The sequence below is a fragment of the Halichoerus grypus genome, chromosome 3 (assembly GCF_964656455.1).
Source record: "Halichoerus grypus chromosome 3, mHalGry1.hap1.1, whole genome shotgun sequence".
Classification (NCBI taxonomy): Eukaryota; Metazoa; Chordata; class Mammalia; order Carnivora; family Phocidae; genus Halichoerus; species Halichoerus grypus.
In genome coordinates this window covers 60776046-60789225 of record NC_135714.1, presented here as the reverse complement: position 1 = coordinate 60789225, position 13180 = coordinate 60776046, and the positions used below count along the sequence as shown (strand labels likewise).

The 13180-nt window shown below is 44.4% G+C and overlaps 1 protein-coding gene and 1 non-coding gene across 3 annotated transcripts in view; one reads left to right on the top strand and one right to left on the bottom strand.

Annotated features, from left to right (window-relative positions):
- Window positions 1–13180, bottom strand: part of SHROOM3 (shroom family member 3) — a 300238-nt gene that overhangs the window by 211661 nt on the left and 75397 nt on the right. The gene's annotated exons all lie outside the window — the stretch shown is intronic.
- Window positions 9823–9959, top strand: LOC118539351 (small nucleolar RNA SNORA3/SNORA45 family). Its single transcript, XR_004919129.2, has one exon. It is a non-coding gene; the product is annotated as a small nucleolar RNA SNORA3/SNORA45 family (small nucleolar RNA).

Here is a 13180-nt window from a genome sequence, read left to right as displayed (position 1 = left end):
GCTTCTTGCTCATTTCATGAGCTCTCTTCCTTCCTTACCCAACTTAGTGTCCACCAGCTATCATTATAATCAGTTATTTGCATAAACCCTCAGCTCTTTTGCCCTTCTTTCCCTTCCTCATAGTCAATTGGCAAAACCCCAATCTTGCTTAAATTGAGCTCTCCATCTTCTCTATACTTTTATCCGCACAGATGAAAGTGGCCGTTCTCAGTTTAAATCCATGACCTTCAACCTCAAGTCAGCCCTTAATGCTACTTGGCAATTCTAAATGCATTCGCTTGGCAATCCCAAATCCATTCATTCTTCCACTCCCCTGTTCAATCATGGCTTTGTTGCTCTCCTGAAACCTTCCACCCTTCACCACCATCCTCACACAGACTTTGCTTTCTATTTCACCAAGAAAATACATGCGGTCGGAAGACAACCCCTCAAAATCATACCACCATGTGGATCTTCCTATCTACATATACTTTCTGTTACTAGGGATGGGCCAGCTACAGCAATGTTTTCCTTTGTGCATGAGATCCCCTCCTTTGTCACCTATTTAAATACACCATTCCAGCGACTGTCCCCTCTCAGGTATTGTCACATTTTTCCATTCTATTGAATTATTCTCATCACTGGAAAACATTCTATTATTTCTCCCATCTTAAAATAAAGTAAAATAAAATAAAATAAACTCCCAATCCTACATTCCTTCCCAGCTATAACCCCTTTTCTCTATATATAGCCTATATCTAATCTGAACTCCAGACTCAGATATTCAATTGCTTGCTGATGGATGTTTATTTGGCATCTCAAATTTTACAAGGATAAAATTAACCTCCTGGTGCTCTTCCTGAACCTTTTCTTTTTATGGCAAATAACATCACTATCTTCCAATTTCTTGGATCAAAAACCTTAAAGAAGTCTCTCTCACATTACACATTGAATCTGTCAGCAAAGCCTAAATTGCTGCCTTCAAAATATGTTCACAGTCTGACTACTTCTCACCACCCACACTGCGACTGATCTGCTCTGCCCTGCCCTCATCTCTCACCTGGTTATTTAGTGAGATCCGAACTGATGTGCTGCTTCTGCCCATATGTTCCTTCTACTCATTCCATATCCCTACCCCACAATGTGTATTTTCTCTTTCTTTTTATTTTTTTTCCGGATGTATTGAGATACTATTGACATATAACATATGTAAGTTTAAGGGGTACAACATGATGGTTTCACACATGTCCCATAATGCATTTTCAGCACTGTAACCAGAGTGATCCTTTTAAAACAAAGTCCAACACATCATTCTTCAGCTTACAACCCTCTAATGGCTTCCCAACCCGCTTTGGGTAAAAGCTCAAGTCCTCTTAATGGCCTTCAAGGTCCTACAGGATCACACAATCTGCCCCTCTATATCTCCTCGACCTTTTCTCCTGTCACTGTCCCTTGTGGTTACTCTACTTCAGCCACCCTGGCTTCCCTGAGATTCCCTGAACTGTCTAAGGACACATCTACTGCGTGCTCTTTGCACTGGATGGATATTTGTATTTGGAGCAGTTTCTTCCAGGTAGCCATATGACCCAATACCCCTCCTCCTTTGGGTCTCCTACACTCACAAGTTTAGCAAAGACTGTCCCAAATTAGAAAATTGCTGGGGTGGGGTTGGGGTTGGGAGGAGTTTGGAATAAGAGAGAGAAGAGAAAAGAAAAAGGATATTTAAACTTTGAGTTTCTCCTAAGGCCAGGGTCTAGTTGGTTTACTATTTGGTTGAATCCTCAGAAGCTATGAGATGAGGATGACAATATGTCCATTTTACAGATGATATAACAGAGGCACAGAGGGATTAGGTCATAATCTCTAATAAATGTCTAGCAAATGGTTGAGCTAGGTGTCCAGGCAAAAACCTAACCTCAAAACCTATCTTTGGTCGCTACATCATAGATTTCCAGCTTCCTATTTAGTTGAGAGCAAGCTGGGATGCCTATTACAAAATTCAAATATTTACAAAAGTAAAGAGATCAATATGGCTTATTTTTCTAAGTTCTTCACCTTGACTCTACCCTAAAACTAAACTTGCATGTGCTCAACTGAAGGGTAGATTCCAGAGATTCCTGGCCATCTTTCAACTAATCATCTGGGATCATTTCTGCATGATAAAAATTCCATCCAGTGGCCCACTACACACGGATGCTTGTCAGCAAATTTACTCCTTCCAGTTGCTGCTAAGGGAGACATAAACAGAAGGTCCTGCCAGTGAAGGAAATGAAAGGAAAGTAATTTGTTAATGGCTCTACTCAACAGTGCCATTTCCCAAAATTCCATGCTGGGTGGCCCAACTGTTTAGAAATCCATGCTCCATAGACCTTTCTTTAAGAGGAGCTGTAACCCTGGTCCTTGCGCAGATGCCTGAGAAAGCTTGGGGGTGTCTGGATCCCCCTGTTATTATGCTGTTGTGACCCACCCCCACATCCATTATCTTTCAATCATCAGCTCAGCATTTCTTCCTCCCCCTCTGGCCTATTCTTCTCTCCTGACCTCTGACTTACGTATTTGCTTTTCCCTGTCTGGAATCCTGGCCCGAACTGCCTTCAATCACTCAAAACTCTGTGCTGCAAGGAGGGTGAAGGACATGGGGGAGCAGTAACAACCAAGTGACTCGAATGGAATTGTTTGCCGCCTGCCTCCCCGCCAACCTCTCTCCGCCTTATTTAAGGTGATGGGTTAGTCATTAAATGACCATGAACCATCAGTGAGAGGCTGGTTTCTATTGTCGATTGGTTTCCTATGAACAGTAAATTAGCCCAATAAATAGCTAAATGTAAAATGTCTTATCAAATCTGATTTCTACTTTCTCCGGTTAAAGTTTGGGAATGAAGCGGTGGTCAGGGTGTTATGGAATGGTCCCCTACATCTTACTAATTGCCATCAGGATAACTGTAACTTCCAGTTGGAAATGTTTCCCAGGTGCTAATTAATCTAAAGTTCATCAACTTAATCCAAATAACAATCCTGAGAGGTCAACTGGTATTGTACCTGTTTTACAAAAGGGGGAATGTGAAGTGACTTGCCCCAGAGCCCAATGTTAGATAGGAGCAAGGAATTGGAATTCAAACTCAGCGTAACTCCAAAGTCCATTAGGCAACACACCTCCTGATGGCCGGCAATATCCAATGGGAATATTAATTCTTTTCTTCATGTACTGGTTTATTTAAAAAAACCCAATATATTGAGCACCTACTGTGTGCTGGGCTTGGAAGTTATAAAAACATTTGGTTCTTACTCCCTTATAACCTAGTTGAAAATGAAAGGCATAAAAAAAGGAAAGGTAGCATTTCCTAGTGTCAAACAGGAATTCAAAAGAGGAAATGCTGTGTGTACTCTGGTTCAGACCAGAGAGTAACCAGTGAGGCCCGGCAGGACCAGGATGGTCTTTTAGAGGGAACCGCTATTGACCTGGACCCAGTTAGCTCTTAGGCCATTTGCTATAGGGGCCCTTGAATTATATAAAACATGAGCTGGAGAGTAAATCCTTTCTATCGTCCCCAAGGAAGAAATTGAAACGAGGACAATGAAGCATGCCTTATTAAGGGCCAGTTTCTCCTTTTAGAAAAAAAAATGCTAATGGGTCATGGTCAGTGCGTACAAAGCACAGACTTTAAAATAACCGTCTTAAAGTTTAGATATTATTCATTATTTATCTGAAATTCAGATTTAATATCCAGTATTTTTATTCAGTACATGGGGCAACCCTACTCTCACCACCATATCCCATTCAGAACTCCCTTGTTTGAATATCTTTTACTGACTTTGAAAAGAAAAACCTTTAGAAAGGGGAAGGAGACAGGTCAACCTTGCAGACCGGGAGCTTGATTTGGTCCCTGCAGCCGGAGGTAAATTCAGGGGCAAACCTCACATGAACCAAACTATTAGGAGACTGACACACGGATCCAAACCAACCAGACTTCCGGTGTTCCAAACCACCATGTTTCTGGCCAGTGCGGGGAATGCTCTTCCATCCTTCATCATTTGCTGGTAAACTCATTCATTCATTTATTCACTTAGTCGATTCATTCAGTGAGTCAGCTAGTCTCTGCTGAGCACCTACTGTATGCCAGCTACTGTGTCAGGAGCTGAACACCTAGGCTTCCCTTGCTGTTCCAGCAGCAATAATCATGATAAGAGCTAATATTTTTTAGGGCTTGCCATGAGCTAGGCACTGTATTAAATGCTTTATATCTATTAAGTCATTTAATCTTTACATAACACTATGATATCATTACTATTTTTATTCACATTTGACCAATAAGGACATTGAGATATAAGTCTTCTAAAAATCCAGCTAACAAAAAACCCCACTTGTTTTCAGTCATACAGCTAATAAATTTTGGAGGCAGGATTTGAATCCAGCAGTTTCCAGAGTTTGTGTAGTGTCTAAATACTATATTAAATGACCAGCTTTTTAAAACCCTTTCCTCCTGACTCGCCCCTCCCCCAAGTTAGTCATTTCTGTCTCCAGGCGCACGTACCATTGTGAACTTAATAAACTTCATTAATAGTTTGTTTTACTGCATCATAGATTCTTTGCTTACATGTCCATCTCCTCAATCAGACTGTAAGCTTCTCCAGGGCAAAGATAACACCTTATTCATTTTTGTATCTTCCGTGCTTAGCACAGTTTATGTCCTAAAATAAGTGGTCAATACATGTTGCTGTATTAATTTCTTGCTAGCCATGGTAAGCTAGAGTGGTACGAGTATCATTCAGGGTCGATCCAGGAAAATAGAAATTATTCTAAGTATTTAAAACACAGGGACTGTGACAGAGGGGATTGATTATATAGATAGTGGACGAGCTTGCAAGCCACTGTGGGAAGGCACCCGCACCCCCACCCCCAGGAGGCTGGAGATCTGCCTGGCAGAGACATGGCAGGCAGGATCTAGTGCACTAGAAAAGACAAAACCACCATCATGCTGTCTGAGATCAAGAGACAGGAGAAACAGCCTGGCTCTGCCTAACCCCCTCCCTCCCTCCACTCATTCATCTCCCATTGGCCAAACCCTGCCAGAAGCCAGTTGACTAGGGACACTGAGAAGTACAGCCTGCGTGGGTTATCCCCCTTGGAGAGGAGCCAGACTGGCTTTAAGGGCAGGAAGACCCAGGACAAGGGGCAGAGCACCTGTCAGAAATCGCACCTCTCTTGTGAGCCGCATGAGAAGCTGCAGGGTAATGAAGCTGACCACCACCGCAGTGATGGGGGCTGGCCCTTCTGTGTACCATCGTTTGTCCAGGTCCCATGAGGATACCACCTTTCTGCTAACTTACTATGTGTTGGCGAAGTCTAAGTTCACATGGATTGGGCTACTTCTTTATGTTTCAGTTGACATCTACAACAACTACTTACTGGGCTTCTGCTTTGCATCAGACATCGTGCTAGGTCCAGGGGAAATAGAGCTCAAAAAGTGAGAGGACCTGTACGTCAAGGCATTCTCGGTCAAGGGGAAACAGACAACATATATCTGCCACATGGTAAGGGATAGGACATATGTTTGAACTTGGGGGGCTCCGATGAGGGTCACGCCCCACCCCCCCATAGGTTGGAAATGCAGGGATAAGATTGTCTTATGAGACTTTAATCTGCAAAATCAATGCAAATGGGTCAGAGTGGAGAGAAGCAAAGATAAATGAAAGATAGGTAATAAGCCCTAAGACTCCACCCAGCTCTGAAATCCTGGGACTCTGCGCTCTACACACACACCAGAATGCCACCTTATAGTGTACGCACTGTATGCCACGCACGCGGCCAGGTCTTTCTGTGCAAAATCTCCTTTACCGGACCCCTGGCTCTCTGAAGGTCACTCCATAAATGCCTGAACTTCATAAACAAAAATTTTACAAATGGAGAACGATGCGAGATTTTCTTTGTCCTGCTCGGGGTCATAGAGCTAAGAAGTTGCAGAGCAGGCATTAGAAACCCCGCCTCCAGATCCTCATTTCTGCTCTGAGACACTAACTATCCCAGACACAGCAGTGTGTTCGACCGTTGCAAAAATAAAACTTGGCTAAAGGAAGACCCCCTTAATTTCCACTTAGTTGACTGCTTCCCACACTGAGTGCCAACTCCTATTTTTAAAAAAAATTAAGTACATATAATATTTGGTTATTATTTTTCACATTCAAACAGCTGACTGGGTCAATAAGAGAGGGTGGTGGTTTTCTATCCTTATCATTTTGTTCTTTTTTAATACAAAACCTTTGCAAGGTATGTTGCTTTTTAAATGTTCTGCACCAGATGGGAGCTCATTCTTGGCTTTTCCACAACAGTGTTCTCTAAGATGAGACAGAGACTCTTCACCTCTGTCTTCTGTCCCCTGCCATCTAAATGTGGAGCTTGTGGAGCAGCCGGCTCCTTGAAGACAAATGGGAACAGCCTGGGAGCAGGCTTTAAAGTGATGAGGACAATGGGCTTTGACTCCATTGGGTTTCTCTGGGAAATCGCTAAACCTCCCGTAGGTTTTTAAGTGCTTATTTCAATTCGAGTATGCTTCTGCCTTGTATAGTCTTAGCATTTCTCTGACCCTAAAAAAATGTCCCTACAGTAAACACAGAACAGGTGAAGTCAACTATTATAAGGTGTCCATGAGTAAAATGAAACAAAACAATAGCTCATCATGATCTGCTATTTAAGAAGAAAGAAATCCCAGCCTTGATTCTTCCTGTGTATTCCTGCAGCCGGCTCTAAAATTTGAGGAAGTTATTTTATTCCCAGTGGAACAAGAGACTGGAGTGTTTATGCCTTCCAGCTACTTATCGTAAAAGAAGGAAGACTTCAGGAGTGAGTGGACAGAGAGAGCTGGGGTTGGTTCCAATGGCCATCATCGTTGGCATTCCTGGAAAGGAGCTGTTTGATGGCTCTGCTCATGGCTTTCAGGATTCTCTTTGTGCCATGGAGTGGGAGGTAATTGTCTGTTCGACATTTTCCAAATGCTAGCTGAACTGGACGGCTGGCCAGGGACCGTGTGCTTGGGGTAGGCTGTCATTCGGTAATCACTGACTAAGGGCCGTACTGAATGCTTTGCGGGGGGATCTGCATTTCATCTTTAAACCAACACCATGAGGAAAATACAGTTATGATTTTTTTTTTAAAGATTTTATTTATTCATTTGAGACACAGAGATACAGAGAGAGAGAGCATGAGCAGGGAGAGAGGCAGAGGGAGAAGGAGAAGCAGGTTCCCCGCTGAGCCAGGAGCCAGATGTGGGGCTCGATCCCAGGACCCTGGGATCATGACCTGAGCCAAAGGCAGATGCTCAACTATCTGAGCCATCCAGGCGCCCCTACAGTTATGATTGATAGATGCAGAAGTTCAGATGATGGTGATATTTCCAATCTTTTTCCCATCACAGCACCTCCAGGGCTGAGAGGACAAATCTCATGACACATGTGTATGCCATCGGCAGTGTGCTGGAGGGAAGGCGCAAATTTGGACAGGGTGAAAGTATCCTGCAGGGTTAAGAAAGTGGCTGAGCTGAAATTTAAACCCAAGGCCGTGACTCTGAAACCTGTGCTCTTCATCACTGATTTATACTGCGGTGTACCATCGAATTATTCGTGTGGTGTTGTAAAATTCTCACAAACATTTCCAAGGGGTGAATTATATGTCTTTATTTGAAGGCTGAATATAGCTGAGCCCCTTATGGTGCTGGTGTTGGGACACAGGCCAAACCCTCACTTGACTATTGGATTGTATTTCCAATCATCGGTGCTTTTTAGAGTCACCGTTTGACTAATGCTTTCATGGAAATCCTGTCGTCTCACCAGCTACACTGTAAAAAGATTCTATTCTATGTACTCTGAGTGGGAGGGTGTTGGAAGTCGGAATTGCAAAGCCAAGCAAACAGCAGAGCTAGGACTACAGTAGGAAGATCGGGAGTCCCTGTTTCTGGTGAATTTAATATATCTGACTGCAATCTGGGAAAGCAAGTACAGTCCTTCGCAATTCTTCCTTTTTATACTCTTCAGTCCACTGAGAAGCTACTTAGGAGGATATTCCTTCCAAGACCAGCTAGTCAGTGTCCAGCCTCCCCTGTGTGACCATCTCTGTCCACAGGATACAGACGCAAAAAGGGAGCAGGGCTTCTCATCTGCGTGTGACTTGTTCATCGGGTCCTCCCTGCTCCACGTTCACTTTATTGGAAGCCTGTTTGGGTGTGAGAATTAAAGATCGCATGTGCTGTGTTCCTCTCCCTGGAGACAAAACCTCTCCCTGGGCTTTTCTTCCTCAAAGTCATGTGTTTCACCGCGTGTTTATTGCTTATTTGCCTAGAATGTTCAATTCAACGTCCACCAAGAAAAGAGGAAAAGTACCTAAATATACTAAATATAACAGAACTATACACAAGTTTTAATCCTCAGGAAGCTCTTCCCCGTTTCAGTGGTATTTACTCTCGGTTAAGCCCTGAAGGAACCGAGAGGTGTGTCTCTATTACCAAGACCCGGGGGGAGGGAGAGTCGAGCCGTGGCTGGGAGCTGGCATGGCAGCTGAGCTAAGCCTTGCTCCGGGAACCCAGAAACTGAAGGTGCCTTTCATGAAGCAGATCCCCCACAGAAGACGGCAAATGAACACGAACCTGCAACACCACACACCCAAGTTTTCAACTTCCTGTGATGTTTATTGAACACTTTGTTAATCTGTGCCTTACAAAACCAGCTCACTAGTGACGCAGCAGAGACAGTTGTCATTTACCCCTAAATGCCTTCCCATTTGCCTTGTAAGCAATGACTTTTTCAGACAAGACCTTGTTTTTTCACTGTTAAAAATGAGAATCTCTGAGGAAGAAAGTAGATATTAGATCTTTAGATAGCACCACTCACCTCAAGAGAACTGGGCCAGGAACCGCAGCAAAGGGGGAAATTGTGCTAAATGTGTTTAGAGGAATAAAACCAATAAGAAATAAAGCTTGGGTACACTATACCATTCATTTTGTAAGAAAGTTCTACTGTATTGCTAAAGCTGAGAAAATACTTCCAAATCACATGACTGCAGTCAACATCCAGACCTAGAGCAAAACTACTAAGCAGTAGGATTTGTGCCATAACAAAGATTTTCAAAAGAAAGAAAATTATGTAAACCTCCCCCCACCCCTCCAAGCTAGATGGAGAGGTAATTAAAAAAAAGAAAAGAAAAAGAAAGAAAGAAAATCTTTGCTGGGCTGGAAGAAAAGCAAGAAAGAGAGTAAGTCCTTGGTCAGAGTGGCCGACAGAAAGTAGGGGTGATAGAGACCCTCAGAAGGCTTTGAGGCTCTCGGAGCACGTGACTCGTGACTCCACGCCCCACCAAGAATCCTGCAAGGAAATATTCTCACGGAGAGCCGATGCCAACACAAGGGGCTATAGTAGAGCAGGACAAGTTGAGCTGAGAGACAATCTAAGATAAACCCACCACCACCAAGTCCATGCTTCCTGTCATGTCAGAGCAAGACAGAAGAGTAGCCGAAACTTTCCCATGGCTTCCCTCACACCCTTCCCCCATGAGACTGGGCAAGAGCCGCTGAGAGAAAGCCAGTGGACTGGGAATGCTCTTATCACTGTGTGTGACGAGAAGCCAAAGGGCGGGCGCAGACTATGGACATCGGCAGTGGATGGCAGTGAGGACAGATGCCAACAGCCACAAGGAGGACTTGGCAGTTAGCTGCCCACTCTTTAAATGTCCAGATCATATGTGACAATGCCAGGAACCAAGATCGTCTTATCCTTAGGGGGAAGGTTAAGAAAATAAAAAAAGGGTGGGAGGAGGAGAAGAATCTTGAAGTAAGAATTTACTCAAGAAGGACTGGGTTTCCCAAGACTAGAGTCGCATCCTGACATAGTTCTTGTCCTGCTGTGCTGGAGTTCTCGGAGAGAATTTGCTGGTCTTTTTTTTTTTTTTTTTTTAAGATTTTATTTATTTATTTGAGAGAGAGACAGAGAGGGCATGAATGGGGGAAGAAGCAGAGGGAGAGGGAGAAGCAGACACCCTGCTGAGCAGGGAGCCCAACGCAGGGCTCGATCCCAGGACCTTGAGATCATGACCTGAGCCAAAGGCAGATGCTTAACCAACTGAGCCACCCAGGCGCCCCGAGAATCTGCTGGTCTTGATTGACTGGCAAGGGCAGGCAGCACCCCCAGGAGTGGCCATGACAGAAACATGCTCCCACTGGCTCTTAGATGGAGTAGCTTGGCAGACATCATCCCTCATACCCATCAGGGAGCTGGTACCTGCCACGGTGTGTTATAAAGCCTTTCCCCGTTCTTCTAGGACTACTATGAAGCTCTGGGGAAGGAAAACCTCCCAAAGCAGACAGTCGTGGTAAAGGTCAAATTCTTCAGCAGAAGAGCTAAAGAGAAGATTAAGGGTAAAAGGGGGGTAGGGTGGGAACAGGGGGCTGTGTCCTGGTGTTTTGAAGTCACATGCAGGAAGGGCCATTAAATGCTAACCAGTGCTTTTCAAAAAAAGGACTGGGTTTTACATGAGAAGTAATTGAATTTCCTTTGAATTAGAAAGATTTCGTTTTCTATTATCAAGAAGAAACTGGGGCTCATGAGTTAATTTAATTCAATTATGGAGAAATAAAATTACTTCTTAGCTCACTTGAGATTGACAACAGCAAAAAATTTACTCCCTTGACACATTTTAGTGTAAATACAGTTACTATTTCAATTGTATCTCAAGTTTCAGAATGAGAGGCTTGAGGCCCTCTTAAAGGAGTTTTACCCCTCAGTGCAGGAATTAGAAGGAGCTTTTTTTAGGAGATGTAGTGAGGAGGGGGTGAGCATTGGGGTTGTCGCCCAGGATCCACGGCCCCCTTCCTTCAGTGAAGCAGCCTTGGTGACCGCACCCCCTCTCCTGTCGGGAAAGCCCAGCCTCGGCCAATCGGCACATGACCTTCCCCCGAGGGGGTTCGTCATGGGCGAGCAGCCACCACCGAGGACAGGCCTCCTCTCTCCCGAGATGAACACTGACACACGGCACCAGCCTTAGTTTGAAATGGACACCACAGAAGGTAAAGAAAAGATGTCTGGCAAAGCGCTAAATCAAATCCACCCTGAGACCCCTGCTTCTGAACTTTCCAGGGCTGAGTCCCTCGGTCGCTTACTGCTGAACCCCGTGTGAGTTGGGCTTTGTGTTATATGCAACCGAAAGAACCCTGAAATGTCATGGTTCGAGAAAGGGACTTTCTCAGCCGCTAAATCCCAATGTCTGAGTAGAGTAGGGCCTCACAGTCGTTACCTCATACTTTAATGCCTTTTTTTTTTCCTACAAGGGTATTCAATGAGAAAAACCCACAAAGAAGTAAAACCGAATTCTATGGAGTGAAAAACCCAGGGTATCCTTTTTTCCCCCCATATTTCACATTTATCTTCCCTTCAACCTGTGACATCATTCTCCTGGTGACCTGTGCACAATGGATCTCTCTTTCTTTTCCTTCCTCCCTCTTCTTTCCTGCCTTAAAGACAGGAGGGGAGGGGCGCCTGGGTGGCTCAGTCGTTAAGCGTCTGCCTTCGGCTCAGGTCATGGTCCCAGGGTCCTGGGATTGAGTCCTGCATCAGGCTCCCTGCTCAGTGGGAAGCCTGCTTCTCCCTCTCCCACACCCCCTGCTTGTGCGCTTCTCTCTCTCTCTCTCTCTCTCTCTCTCTCTCTCTCTCTCGCTGCGTCTCTCTCTGTCAAATAAATAAAATCTTTAAAAAAAAAAAAAGACAGGAGGGGAGGACGAGGGGCAGGAGCAAGAGAGAGAAGGCAGGCAGGCTGGCAGGCAACCTGCTTCTGATTGGGTGGAAGGAACATTCCTTCTTAGCTCTTACATAAAACTACGAATGTGTGCTCCCATTGTTCAGGGATATTGGGTGACTCCGAGAGAACAATCCATTCCACAAATTCCACTGACAGCTCATGAGCAGGTGATGCAAGCAGTGGGACACAATGCATGGGGATTGTTTGCTCTGTCATGGCTCTTAAGCCTGGCCGCTACAGGATTCTTATATTTCACTCACTCAGTCTCTCTCTCACAAACCACTCCTAGGCTCTTAGGGTGACCTCCCAGGCCAGAGTTTAGAACAAGCCACTGGACAGGACACTTATCAAAGTGCAAACATTGACTTTACAATGTGGCAGGTAAAAATAACCTGCCCGAGCGAGACTCCAAGTGCGTCAGGGGAGGCCAGTGTCCTGGGTGGTGTACAGTGTACCCAAGACTTCCTCCTGGAGGCCTTCTCTCCCACGTTCTTTTCTTTCCTTCCCGTGGCTGCAAACTGACCACGGTCAAAGGAGGCCACTGTCTTTACGATGTTAGATTTTTAAGTTTCTGCCCTTTCTGATCTATTCTGTGCCTTTTGGGATAACAGACAAATCCCAAATTGACTGCTGCATACAATAGCAGTGCAAAGGAGCCCACTAGCATTGATTGGTTACTTCATTCATTCATTCATTCATTCATTCATCTGGCATCCAGAGCATGCGAATCCAGGAAGAGAGGTACAATTCCCAAGACTTGGTTTCAGCTCACAAAACCAATGATGAGGTTGGGAGGGAATCTGAGGCTAAAGTCCAGACTACTCCGGAGGTAACACGTGGGTATGGCTCAGGGCCTGGCCAGGGAAGAGCAGAGGATAGGGCAAAATATTTTCAGATGTGATGCAGGTGGGGAAATGCCCCTGCTAAATAATAATAATTGGATCCTTGCATCCATGCTGAAGGAAGGGTGAGTTTAGAGTCAACATCCTGCTAGTTAGAGCTAAATCACATTAGGTTCTGTGCTTGGAAGAGTGAGACTGAAAAACTCTACTGGAAGAACTCTCAAAACTCTACATTAAACAATCCAATTGGAAAATGAGCAAAAGACATGAAGAGACACTCAAACCAAGAGGATATATGATGACACATGAAAAGGTGTTCAACAGGACTAATCATGAGAGGAATGCAAATTAAAACCACATTGAGATATCATTAAATACCTGTTAGAGTAACTAAAATAAAAAATAGTAATAATGACAAATGCTGGCAAAGATATGGAGAAATTTGATCTCTCACACAATGATGGTAGGAACGTAAAATGCCACAGCCATTCTGGAAAATAGTTTGGTAGCTGCTTTAAAAACTAAACATACATTTACCTATGACCCAGCAACTGCACTCCTGGGCATTTATCCCAGAGAAATGAAA